Genomic DNA, 11878 nt, shown 5'->3' with positions numbered 1-11878 from the left:
GGACATTTTTCCTTGAGAGCCAAAATGCTTCTCAGGCATTTATTTCACTGCTTCCCTTTTACAGATCACAAAATAAATAAATAAATAAAAAACCTCCCCAAGCCTCCACCTGGCTTCCTTTAAATACCCCAGAAAATCACACCTGCAAACAATCAGCCCCAATCATCAGTGCTCAAACATTAAATCCAAAAGGAAATAAACATCCACATAAATGTACCTAAGTGTTAACATAAACAAAAGACAAAACTGTTTCTACAATACAAGAAACATTTTCCACACAAAGACCAAAGAAACAAATGCCACTTCCTTTGGTTTGTCCAAATGAAGCAGCCAATCATAGGATGATCCAGGGAGGTAGTACTGGGTGGGCCCTCCCCTCACAACCTGCTCTGGATACAAAGCAAACATGAAATCCCAAATGGTAACTACATCCACACCAGTGCAATATTCACAAGAATATCCCCCATCACAGTGCCAGCAGGCTACAGAAATAAATTACTGGGGCGAATGGGAAATCATCCCTACCACTTCGTCTCAGTGGGGCTGTGTGCTTCCTAAAGTCCACATAATACCTCCGCTGTCTTCTGGGCGTTTAGCAGCAGGTTGCTGTGGCTGCACCAGGACACCAGCCGTTCGACCTCCATTCTGTAGGCAGACTCATCCCAATCCGAGATGAGTCCGATGGGATTGGTGTCGTCTGCAAACTTGATAACCTCGACAGATCCATGGTTGAGGTATAAGGGGCTTGCTGTTAAGTCTCTGACAAAGTCAGTGACAGTGCAATCTGCTGGGTTCCTTATATAGGAAACTTTTAGCTAATTGGCATAAAGACCTGATCTCATTTGGAATGTTTACTTTGTGAAGTACCTTGAGATAACTCTTGTTGTGATTTGGTGCTATATAAGTTAACTTCCTCTGGGGAAGCTTTCCACAGACCTTTGGGGAGTGTCTACAGAATATCCGACCATTTGTGGGGTTAGACACTGATGTTGGACAGGAAGGCATGCCTCATATTTTGGTTCGGATCCTCCAAATTCTTCCACCCATCCTTGTCTTTATGAATCCTGAATGCTTTGATTTGGAGAAATTTGGCAATCTAGAAAATATCCCAGTGGTGCATCAAGTGTACAAAGTTATAATATAATCACAAACTCCACATCTACAGGAAAACCATGTCACAGATTCTGAATCCTACTATCATCACTAAGCCACAGGAAGTCCGACCCACTGCAGTGCAGCAATCCCTCTCACACCTGTACATGCAAACACATTTACAGGTTAGTCACCTCAACAAGCTAAACACCAGGATCCAAACCCAGAAAGCTGCAGGTCGGCTCGGTGCTGCAGGACACTCTGACAAATCTATTTGGGGCAAATTGTCAGTGAGAAACTTCCGCTCGAACTGCCTTGGACAAAACTGACTGTTGGGGAGAGCAAATCCCGCTGCATGAGGGTGGGGGACAATGAGGGCCGAATGTGTTGATGTGCGGCCGGTGGCTGGGGAGGGACAATGGACGGATTAGTCAGTCCCCGAGCTGACTGATTTGAGATGGCTCCTCTCAGCCTCTCGCCGTGGGGAGTCCCATTGTCCCGCTTCTGATTCCCACTTCTCACAAACTCCAAACAAAAGTCAATCCCTTTCTCAAGGGAGGGGAGGAGGGAGGTGTATGTGCGGGGGGTGAGCATCGACCTGCGTTTTAGCCGAGGCAAAGTGACTCAAAAACTTTATTCGTGCTGACTCTCTAACTCCTCTTCCACTCTTTATGTCCCTTTCTTCTGCTGGCTGCCTTCATCCTCTTCATCTGCCTTTACCAACCAGCAGTGGCGGAGAAAAGCTGAATGATCCCGGCTGGAGTGGGGCCCGGGCACCTGGTGGATAAGCTCACAGAGACGGCTTTGTGGTCATTAATATTAAAATAAACAGAGATGCCATCAAGAGCTGGTCTGAAATCGGTCTGATGTCGCCCCTGGGTTCCCTCTCTGGATGGACCACTGCTTCAAGAGCTTTCTTTTCTTTCTCTGTCTTCTCTTCTATTTTTTCGCCTCCCTGAAAAGACTCGTTAACAAATTATGACAGCTGAGTAGAGAGGCTTAGTTTGTTCCATGGCAAAGACAGACAAGTGAGAGCCAAAGAACCCATGATGTGATCAATGTATCTACAGTTCATTTGATATTCAGCCTGCGGTGTGTGAAAGAGCAGCTTTTAGTCATGCAGAGGCATCTGGACATTAGAAAATATATAATATCAAAACTCTAACTAGGACACAATAAACAGAAATTAGTTTTTTAAGATAAAACCTGTTTTTTTTGTTATTGTTTTACATTAAAATCTCCCTATTTTTTGTGATTTGTAGATTAGGTGCCGAATTCTTCCTTCCAGTACTTTCAGTTAATTATTTTTTGCGATTCAAGTTCATGTTTTAAAGCTCATAACAAGCTGCTATGGACTTTAATGTCTTTTTGCCAAATGACATTTTGTAATAGGGTTAGAGTTAAGGTTTCCACATTTGTCCATTGAATCAGAAGTGTTGGAGCAGGGAGACAGCTAAAACATGCTGAATAGTGGCCCTCCAGGACCAGGATTCCCCATCCCAATATGAACACATATACAGTTGGCCCTAAGGGGTCAGGATTGGTGACCTCTGCTTTAAAAAAACCAAACCACATTGTTGCCAATCATCTTGTTAACATGAGTTATAACAATGTTATAGGTGTGACCTAATTTTACTTGAGATTAAAACCTAAAGAATTACTGATAAAGTCTAATGAAAAAGTGTGAAAAGCCCAAAACTTTAAAGTAAAGTTTAAATATTCATAAAATCCCTCAAAGTAGGTCTTAATGAGGTACGAATAACTTGATATGATTTTCACTTCCTGTTGAAATACAGGAAAACACCGAAACTTAGAGTAAAGATTGTATTGGACAGAATAACTTGTCTACAGCAGCTTCTCTCTTACAGCATTTTAAAAACACAAATACTTTTCTGAATGAATGAATGAATGAATGAGTGAGTGAGTGAGTGAGTGAATGAATGAATGAATGAATGAATTAAGAAAATCATTTATTTATTCCATAATATCAAAAATAGATTCAAATTAATCAGTGAGCTTAACTTTTCTCCACACCACCAACAAGACGAGTGCGGCACACAATCCAAGAACCGAAACATTTCAACTTAAATTTCCCTATTCCCAAAATATCTTTATAAGTATAAATAAAACAGCTATATTTAATTGAATTAAACAGAAATGAACTATTTACACCTTTAACAGACACACATTTATTTTGACCCCAAACAAATGTCAGTAATATATATGAAAAACAGCAATGGACCAAGGACTGACCCCTGTGGTACCTCTCATAAAACCTTCAGGAAACTTGGGTTTAACATAATAAATGTAGCAGTTTGTAGGCAGATGTTATCCATGAGTGTGTGAATGTGTGTGGGAATGGGTGAAGGATACTCTGTAGTGTAAAGCGCTATGACTCTGCAGGTGCTATACAAGTGCGAGTAAATCATTATGTCCCAATCCTCTAACACTTCTAGAACTGTTTAGTAATAATGTGGGATCTATGGTATCAAAATACTCCCACTGTATATTTCTTATTCTTTACTGGATTTGAATAATTTAATAACTTAGATAAAAGAAATTACACAAGTACATGACTGGGAACAATGTATTGGTCTGTATCAGAGAAACGGTAGAGCTGTCATGTAAACACATACACACACATACACGCACACATGCACATACGCGTGTGCGCACACACACACAATCACACACACTTGTACAGTGTGTGTGGACACTAGCAGCAGAGTCAACCATCACACCAATGATGCTGAAAGTGTCTCCAACAGCCATTCTGACTCTGATCTGCTTCTCCTGATGTTCTCCTATTGAATGCACAGGTCAGGTTCAAAGGTTACAATCTGAGGTCACAGCTCAATGGTAACACTGGTGGACTCTGGATTATGGTGCCAATCATCTCTCTCTCTGTCTGTCTGTCTGTCTGTCTATCTCTCTCCCTCTCTCCTTTTGTTTCTCTCTCTCTCTCTCTCTCTCTCTCTCTGTCTCTTTCTCTCTCTCTCTCTGTCTGTCTGTCTATCTCTCTCCCTCTCTCCTTTTGTTTCTCTCTCTCTCTCCCTCTCTCCTTTTGTTTCTCTCTCTCTCTCTCTCTCTCTCACACACACACACACACACACACACACACACACACACACACACACACACACACACACACACACACACACACACACACACACACACACACACCCATGCATGTTAATTTTTGCTTTGCAATCAAAGCCCCGTCGTTACAATTCTGACTCTTTAATAAACTCAAACACATGAAAGATCTAGTTTTTTTCTTCCTTCGGAAAACCAAGAAGAGTTTTTTTTCAGTTAAACAAAAGACAAAGCAAAGTTAATGAGTTAATAATACATTTCATGGTAAATTAACTATTTCTGGAATTAACGTTAATTGTGGCTCAAGTTTAGTAGCTGATGCTTTATGTTTGAAAAATCCCCCCAAAATTGCACAAAACTCAGTAATCTGGAACAAATCTTGATAACTGATACAAAAATGAGCAGAAACTGTTAACTGAGTTTACATTTTCTGTTAGCAGTGAAGTGTCACGTTAAAACACAAAGCTATTACATGTCGTTTCCAGCTAAGAAACGACGATACGGTCAAGATATCGTCAAAAATCATATTTTGCATGGTTGGAACTTACGTAATAAGGTTCCAAGTGGAGCTTCAACATGCAACTAGAAGAAATGGGAGTGAGCATGAAATGTATTGCATGTTCTACTGATCTAAATCCAACTGAGAATCTTTGGGGATGGGTGGCAAGGGAAGTTTACAAAAATGGGCCCCAGTTCCAGGCAGTAGAGGCCTTTCATCTGGAGAAATGTTCCCACTCACCTCATGGGAAAACTTGCATTAAGCATGCCGGCCACTACAAATATTTCAAGTGACCAACAATAACGTTGGAGTTGAGTTCAGGTTTGGAACTTTGACCTCGGGTTTCGGAAACGCCACGTTTCAGTTCAAACAATGTTTTCAATAAACTGTGTTCTCAGAAAACGTGATGATGAAGCTCTACTTGGAAAATATAATTGTGGCCATTTTTAAGTGGTCCTAAACTTTTGATCGGGACTGTAGAACCTGTCAAGGCTTGGATCGGGTCTTCTGTAAAACAGAAAAATGAGTTTACTCACAAACAACGAACGGCAGAAACAGACTGGGCGTCGAGTGAAAGCCTGTCGTTTGTCTCTCAGTCGGACATTTTTTGTTTCTCTACTCTTGTGGAGATAAATAGTTGAAGCGATGAAAGCAGCTGGGACACACGGGGTCTTTCAGAAACACCCAAACAATAACCAGGCCAAAGACACACTTATTTTATTCGTATATTCACCATATTTCATCAGTCGTCCACCCCACCGCTAAGTGCCTCAGAGCATTCCCATCCTCCAAATTTCCCTCAAAGTTTCAGATGCTGCACAATCCCACTAAACCCAGATGCTGTCCTTTGGCCCTTCACCCCCTCCCCATCAACCTTTCTGTGGAGCGAGGAGTGAAAGAGGGGGGAGAGCAACATGGCAGCTTATTTAGAAGACTTCCTTTATTGGAACATGTGCAAGCAGTTCACTCACAAAGGACTTAAATAGGATATTTTCTGTTCCCTATAGTTGCTTTCCCCTTTTAAGTGCCGAGGCAAAAAAAGTAAGTTTACAACTCCCTCCTCAATGGGGGCTCTTCACTCTCAGGTTGCGGGGACCTGAGTGACCTAGGAAAGTTAATTAGGAGGCGGACAAAGAGCGAGCTGGAGCAGAATGCCTCGCCTCTCCTCCAGCCAAAGATGTCATCCATTAATTAGGAAAATCTTTAAGGTGGCCGTATTGAATTTACAGAAAGCCCTGTGGTTGGCGGGCAACAGTTTTTTGATCAAGCCTTGACTCAAACAATGCCTTACTGGGGGTTAAGAAAGAAGAAGAAGGGAGGAGATTGGTGGTGAGGAGAAGAGAGGGAGAAAGGGGGGGGGGAGAGAGAGAAAGAAACGTATGGGTTTGCAGGAGCAGTACAGTTTAATGGAGAGGAGGGGGCGGCTGTTGATTGTGACAGCTCAGATTCACATGGGTATGGGGGGCATAGTTTGGGAATGATGTCATGCAATGGCAACCTGGGGGCTTGGGAAGTGAGAGGGAGGGGGTGCTGAGCTAGAGCCACAGGGGCCACTCAAAGTTAACATTGCTGCCTGCATCTGGGCCAAATCCCTTTCTTCTGGCCCGGGAGAGGCTTCCACCTCTCCTCCCGCTCCCTCGTTCACAAATCAGGGCTCACTCTGAAGCTAAAGCCTCGCTAGCGGACGGGCCAACTGCCTATCCAGCCTCGGCTTGCTAACACAACTGGATAAAATCTTAAATGAGGTGTACTCAAACCATAATGGAAAAAAGGACACTTATGAGAGGAATAAAATAAATAATTATTTTGTTATTTTCCCACTTCTTATTAGGAGAAAGCATCAAATATCACAATATGGACATTATGAGATGTAGATAAAAATATTATATTTTTCTGATTGACAACTATCAGTAAACTTGTTTATCTGCTGTTAGTCAATACAGGAACTCATATTTTAACTATTATATCAAACTTTGCTCCAGAATGTAACAACCAAATAAATATCTGCATAAAATTAGTTCATTTTCAGCTTTTTTTTCTTTGGCGACTTTGATTCCGTTGCAAAATCATAATAAATAAACAATCCTGATCTATTTCATCCCAAAGTGCTCACCTGCTATCCTTTCCCCTTCAAAATGACCTAATGTTTTTTAATGAGCTGCTGTTAAACGCTAAATACAGAGCAAATAAATAAGAGCACATTGAGGAGAGCAGATGAAGTCACATGCATACCCATGCTATATCTGCCGGCATGCTGGTGCGTTCATGTGTCTCCTGGGACTTGAACCCCTCACCCCACCCCCTCCTGGGGGACTAATTTGAGGGGAGGGACGATGTATTTTGTTGCTTGTCAGAAACAATCACCCCCGGCCCATTACGTTTACAGCACGTCGTGCTTTCATCGCCGTAACACACTGTGCTCTGAGAGCAGGAGGAGGTGAGACGACTGAGGAGAGACATGAACATTTACCTAAGAAGAAATAAGCTGAGAAAAATGTCCAGAGGTGCCAAATGCAAACATGAAACAAGAACTCACTGGCTGCTAAGATTTGTTCCTTTGTCTAATTTTTTGAAGCTGTAGGAATAAAGTGAATAACAACTTCATTTAGGGCTACCCCCTCCTCTGTTTTTCCTCCATCCCGGCCCACCCGTCCTTTCTGTTCTGTTTGGGCACTGGAGGCTGTCAGTCGGGGTTTATGTCCAGTTCACTGGAGCTGAAAGAAGTCACTTTCGCGTCTTGTTATGGAACAAGTCGTCCTGCCTCTCTGGAGTGACGGTCTGGGTGAGCGGGGTGAGCAGGGAGCGGGACCGTCCCCTGGAGACAACCAGCAGTGAGGAAGTCAATGCCGCTTTTGTGTCGCTGCTGTCAGCTGTACGTTTGCTAATTATCCCTCCTGTTAAATGAGACTGGACTCTTCCTGAAGATATCCCAACCCAACGGAAGAGTGCCCAAAACACCATCAACAGAGATGATTGTCCAACAGAGAAGACAAGATATCTGATTGAAGGAGACACTGAAGACCCCTTTTCTTTTGAGACATGTGGAGCAGAACCAGATGTTATTTTCTAATCTGCTTTAAACTGCTTTCAACCAAAAGTAAAAAGTTAATTTTTGGCTTGTGGTTGATAGAAGATTGATTGTGAATTTGCATTTGATCCTCTCCGTTTACTGGAAATTACCCAACACGCAGGTTTTAGGCCAGCAGAAAACCAGAGGAATGGAAGAACATCATGGAAACTCCATGCTGGATTGTGGACCTGTTTTCGTCCCATCATTCCTTGTTTTCTGTACCACACATGCACATATTACTGTGTGTAGTAAATGTTGCATGTTTTCATGCATTTGTTCACTAGTTGGACCCTCCCTTGGTTGGAGGGGTTAAACCTAAATGTGTCCCATCCTGTATGTGCATTATCATCCTCATTCTTCTCCTCCTCATCATCGTCATTGTCATCATTCTTACTATCGTCACCATCATCGTGATCATGATCGCCATCGCCATCTTCACCATCATCATCATCCTAATCGTCATCCTCCTCATCCTCCTCCTCCTCCTCCGGGGAAATCCTACGGTGTTACCTAGCCAGCCTTGAGACATATTTTCTCCAGCACGTCCTGGTTCTTTCCTTAGGTCTTCTCCCGTTTGGACGGGCCTGGAAAACCTCACCAGGGAGGCGTCCAGGAGGCATCCTAACTAGATACCCAAGCCACCTCACTCATTGTGATCACCATCACCACACCTCACTCAGCATGGCTCTATTAAACACACGCTCTGTTAACAATAAGTCCTTCCTGCTCAATGATCTAATTCTCTCTAAAAACCTGGATTTTCTGTTTCTGACTGAAGTTTGGCAGCAAATATCTGATTATTCTGCTCTGATTGAACTCTGCCCGAGTGGTTATTCTTTTCTTAGCCAGCCTCTGGGTTCTGGTCATGGTGGAGGCCTAGCTGTTGTTTTCAGAGACCATCTTCCATGTAGCTCTACAACCTCTGGTCCCTTTGCTTCCTTTGAACTGCAGCTGATTAAAGTCGGGCGTAAGGACCCGTTCTACTGCGCTGTGGTCTGTCGTCCACCTGGTCCAAACAGTTCTGTCCTTCAGGAGTTTAGTGACTTTCTATCCTCCACTGTGAAGCTGTCCAGACTGGTGATTGTTGGTGACTTTAACATACACGTTGATGATCTCTCTGATCACTTTGCCATGAAATTCTCCAGCCTTATGGACTCCTTTGGCTTTACCCAGCATGTTTCTGGTCCCACACACACCAGGGGGCACACTCTAGACCCTATTTTTAACCTGAGTCTAAATGCTGACAGTGTTTGTCCTGAGGACGTTTATATTTCAGATCACCATTGCATTTTCTTTAACTTGTCAGTTTCTGCGTCCCCACCTCCTGCTCGCCGTCTGGTTAGTTCTCGTTTTCTTAATGAGAGCACAGCTAGCAATTTTTCTGCTGCTTTTGATCCACCCTGTTCTTCTGATAACGACCCAGATTCCTTAACTTCTCAGTTTAACGAGCACTGCCTCTCCATTCTGGACAACATCTGTCCTGTCAGAACCAGATCAGTTCCTGCAGTGAACCCTACTCCCTGGTTTAATGACAGCCTTCGCAGCCTGAAGCACCAATGCAGAAAAAGTGAGCGTTTGTGGAAGAAAACTCATCTCCACGTCCATCTGCTGCACCTAAAGGATCTTCTGACATCCTTTAACTCCGCAGTCAGAGATGCTAGGGTTTCCTATTTCTCCAACCTGGTGTCCCAGAGCAAAGGGAACCCCAAGGTGCTGTTTAACACCATCAGCAGCATCGTCTCTCCTGCCTCTCCTACAGCCTCCATCCACTCTGTTGCAGACTGTGAGAACTTTCTGTCTTTCTTTGTGGACAAAGTCAATAAGGTTAGATCTAGCATCTCTCCTTCAGTCTTATCGCTGCCTCTCCCGACTCCAACCAGGCCCATCATCCTAGATAGCTTTGCTCCTGTTTCTTTGCCTGAGTTAACCAAACTAGTTAACTCTATGAAGACCTCTGCATGCCCTCTCCACATCTTACCCTCATCTTTGTTTAAAAGTGTTTCTCAGTCCATCTGTCCCAGCATGCTCTCTATAATTAATGCTTCTCTGGTTTCTGGTCAGGTTCCTGCTTACTTTAAGAACGCTGTAATCCACCCGCTTCTTAGAAAAACGAGTCTTGACCCCTCTCTCCATAGCAGCTTCAGACCCATCTCTAAACTTCCGTTCATCTCCAAGATCTTGGAAAAGGTTGTGGCTAAACAACTCACAGCTGCTCTTGATGAACAGAACATCTATGATAGCTTCCAGTCAGGTTTTCGTAGAGCTCATTCTACTGAAACAGCTCTTCTTAGGGTCTCTAATGACCTTCTGACTCAGAGTGATGCAGGAGACTGTTCTGTTCTGGTCCTGCTGGACCTGACTGCAGCCTTTGACACTGTTGACCATCACCTGCTACTGGAGAGGCTGAGAGACTGGGTAGGCCTATCAGGATCTGCTCTGGAGTGGTTCTCCTCTTATCTCTCTGAGCGCCCCTTTTCTGTGGCCGTCTCCAAGTTTAGGTCCTCCACCACCTCTCTTTCCCATGGTGTCCCACAAGGTTCTGTGCTGGGGCCTCTGCTCTTCCTCCTCTATCTGCTTGCTCTTCAGCACATCCTGAGCTCCTTCAAAGGAATCTCCTACCATCTTTATGCAGATGACATCCAACTGTACATCTCTGGAGGCAGGCGTTGCAGATTTGCAGCAGTTAAAACCTACCTACCTGGATACTCCACAAACGTACTTCATGAGCATTTTTTAACTCAGAAGTTCCCCTGAAGGACTTAGTTGTTCGTCCTTTTATCAGAACTTATTTTGAGCCTGAGAGGGTTAAAGCTGAGTTAGCCTCTCTTGATAGGATTAATAGGTTTGGCTTCTGCGGCTCTGGAGGAGCCAGTTGATGTGGCTCAGGTATCTGATGCCTCCTGGACGCCTCACTGGTGAAGTTTTTCAGGCACGTCCTACTAGGAGGAGACCCAAGGGAAAACCCAGGACAAGCTGGAGGGACTGTGCCTCTGACTGGGGAGAGGTGGCCAGGGAACACCTTTGGATTCCCCTAGAGGAGTTGGGCCAAGTAGCTGGGGAGAGGGAAGTCTGGGCCTCTCTGCTTAGGCTGCTTTCCCCACAACCCGACTCCAGATAAGTGGATGAAAATGGATGGATGGACTTCTGTGGGAAATAAACACTTCAAACATCTGAACCTTCCCTTAAAGGTCATGTCTATACGTAGAACAGAAAACAGGATGTCTTCCCCACCCATCTAGGAAAAATCATGGATCCTCACTTTTCAGCAGAAGAACCCAGTGCATTGTGAAGCAAGCCAAGTGGCAGTACTTCCCCTAATCACCTGCGTGTTTCCCAAAAAGATGTCTTTAACATCGTCCTTCACCCGTGGTCTTCTACATTGAGCAGTAAAACAAGAGAGTGTGTGTAAACACAGTTTGCACACGATGTCAGAGAATTTCTGTTGCAAGCAGTGACGTTGCAAAACCTAAAACCTTGGTTGTTAACGTCCACTGTAAAATGTTGACAAAAGAGAATTTGCTAATCTCCAGTTTGGTGGAAGGTTTCTGAAAGAATCTTTTTTTATGTGTGACATATGTCTTATGTCCAAACGTTGACAGATATCTTTGTTTTATGGGGTACCTGACTACGTGTGTGCAGGGTCTACGTCAACATCAGACTAGAAACCAAACCTGAATGCATTGAGGGAGGCCTGAAGAGTATCCGGTGCCTCAATTAAAACTCCATTTCAACGCAACTCAGCTCTGCTCCTTTGAAAGGGATGCAGAATAAACCCGCCTTGATCTGCATCAATTGTCATCCCGCAGCTCAGGGGCACTTCGGAGGCCAGTGTAGCTGGGCGAAGTCAGGGCTAATCCCTGGAAAAGGGGAGAATCAAGGGAGAGGAGAAAAGCAACAATAACTAAGTCAAGCGTATAAAATGAAAGCGAAATCTCTATTATCACTCCCTGCAATTCCCAGCAAAGTGGTGAAAATCGGGGTTAGTTTGTGATGCGAGTCAGACGCGGAGGGAAGAATATGGGGGTCCCTGCGGGTTGGGAGACTCACACGACGAAAAGGGCAAAATTCTGGAGAAAAGAGGGAAGAAGAAAGCACCTCTCCCATCCCGACATAACCATTAA

The sequence above is a fragment of the Nothobranchius furzeri genome, chromosome 2, assembly GCF_043380555.1.
Source record: "Nothobranchius furzeri strain GRZ-AD chromosome 2, NfurGRZ-RIMD1, whole genome shotgun sequence".
Lineage (NCBI taxonomy): Eukaryota > Metazoa > Chordata > Actinopteri > Cyprinodontiformes > Nothobranchiidae > Nothobranchius > Nothobranchius furzeri.
This window is presented reverse-complemented; position numbering follows the sequence as displayed.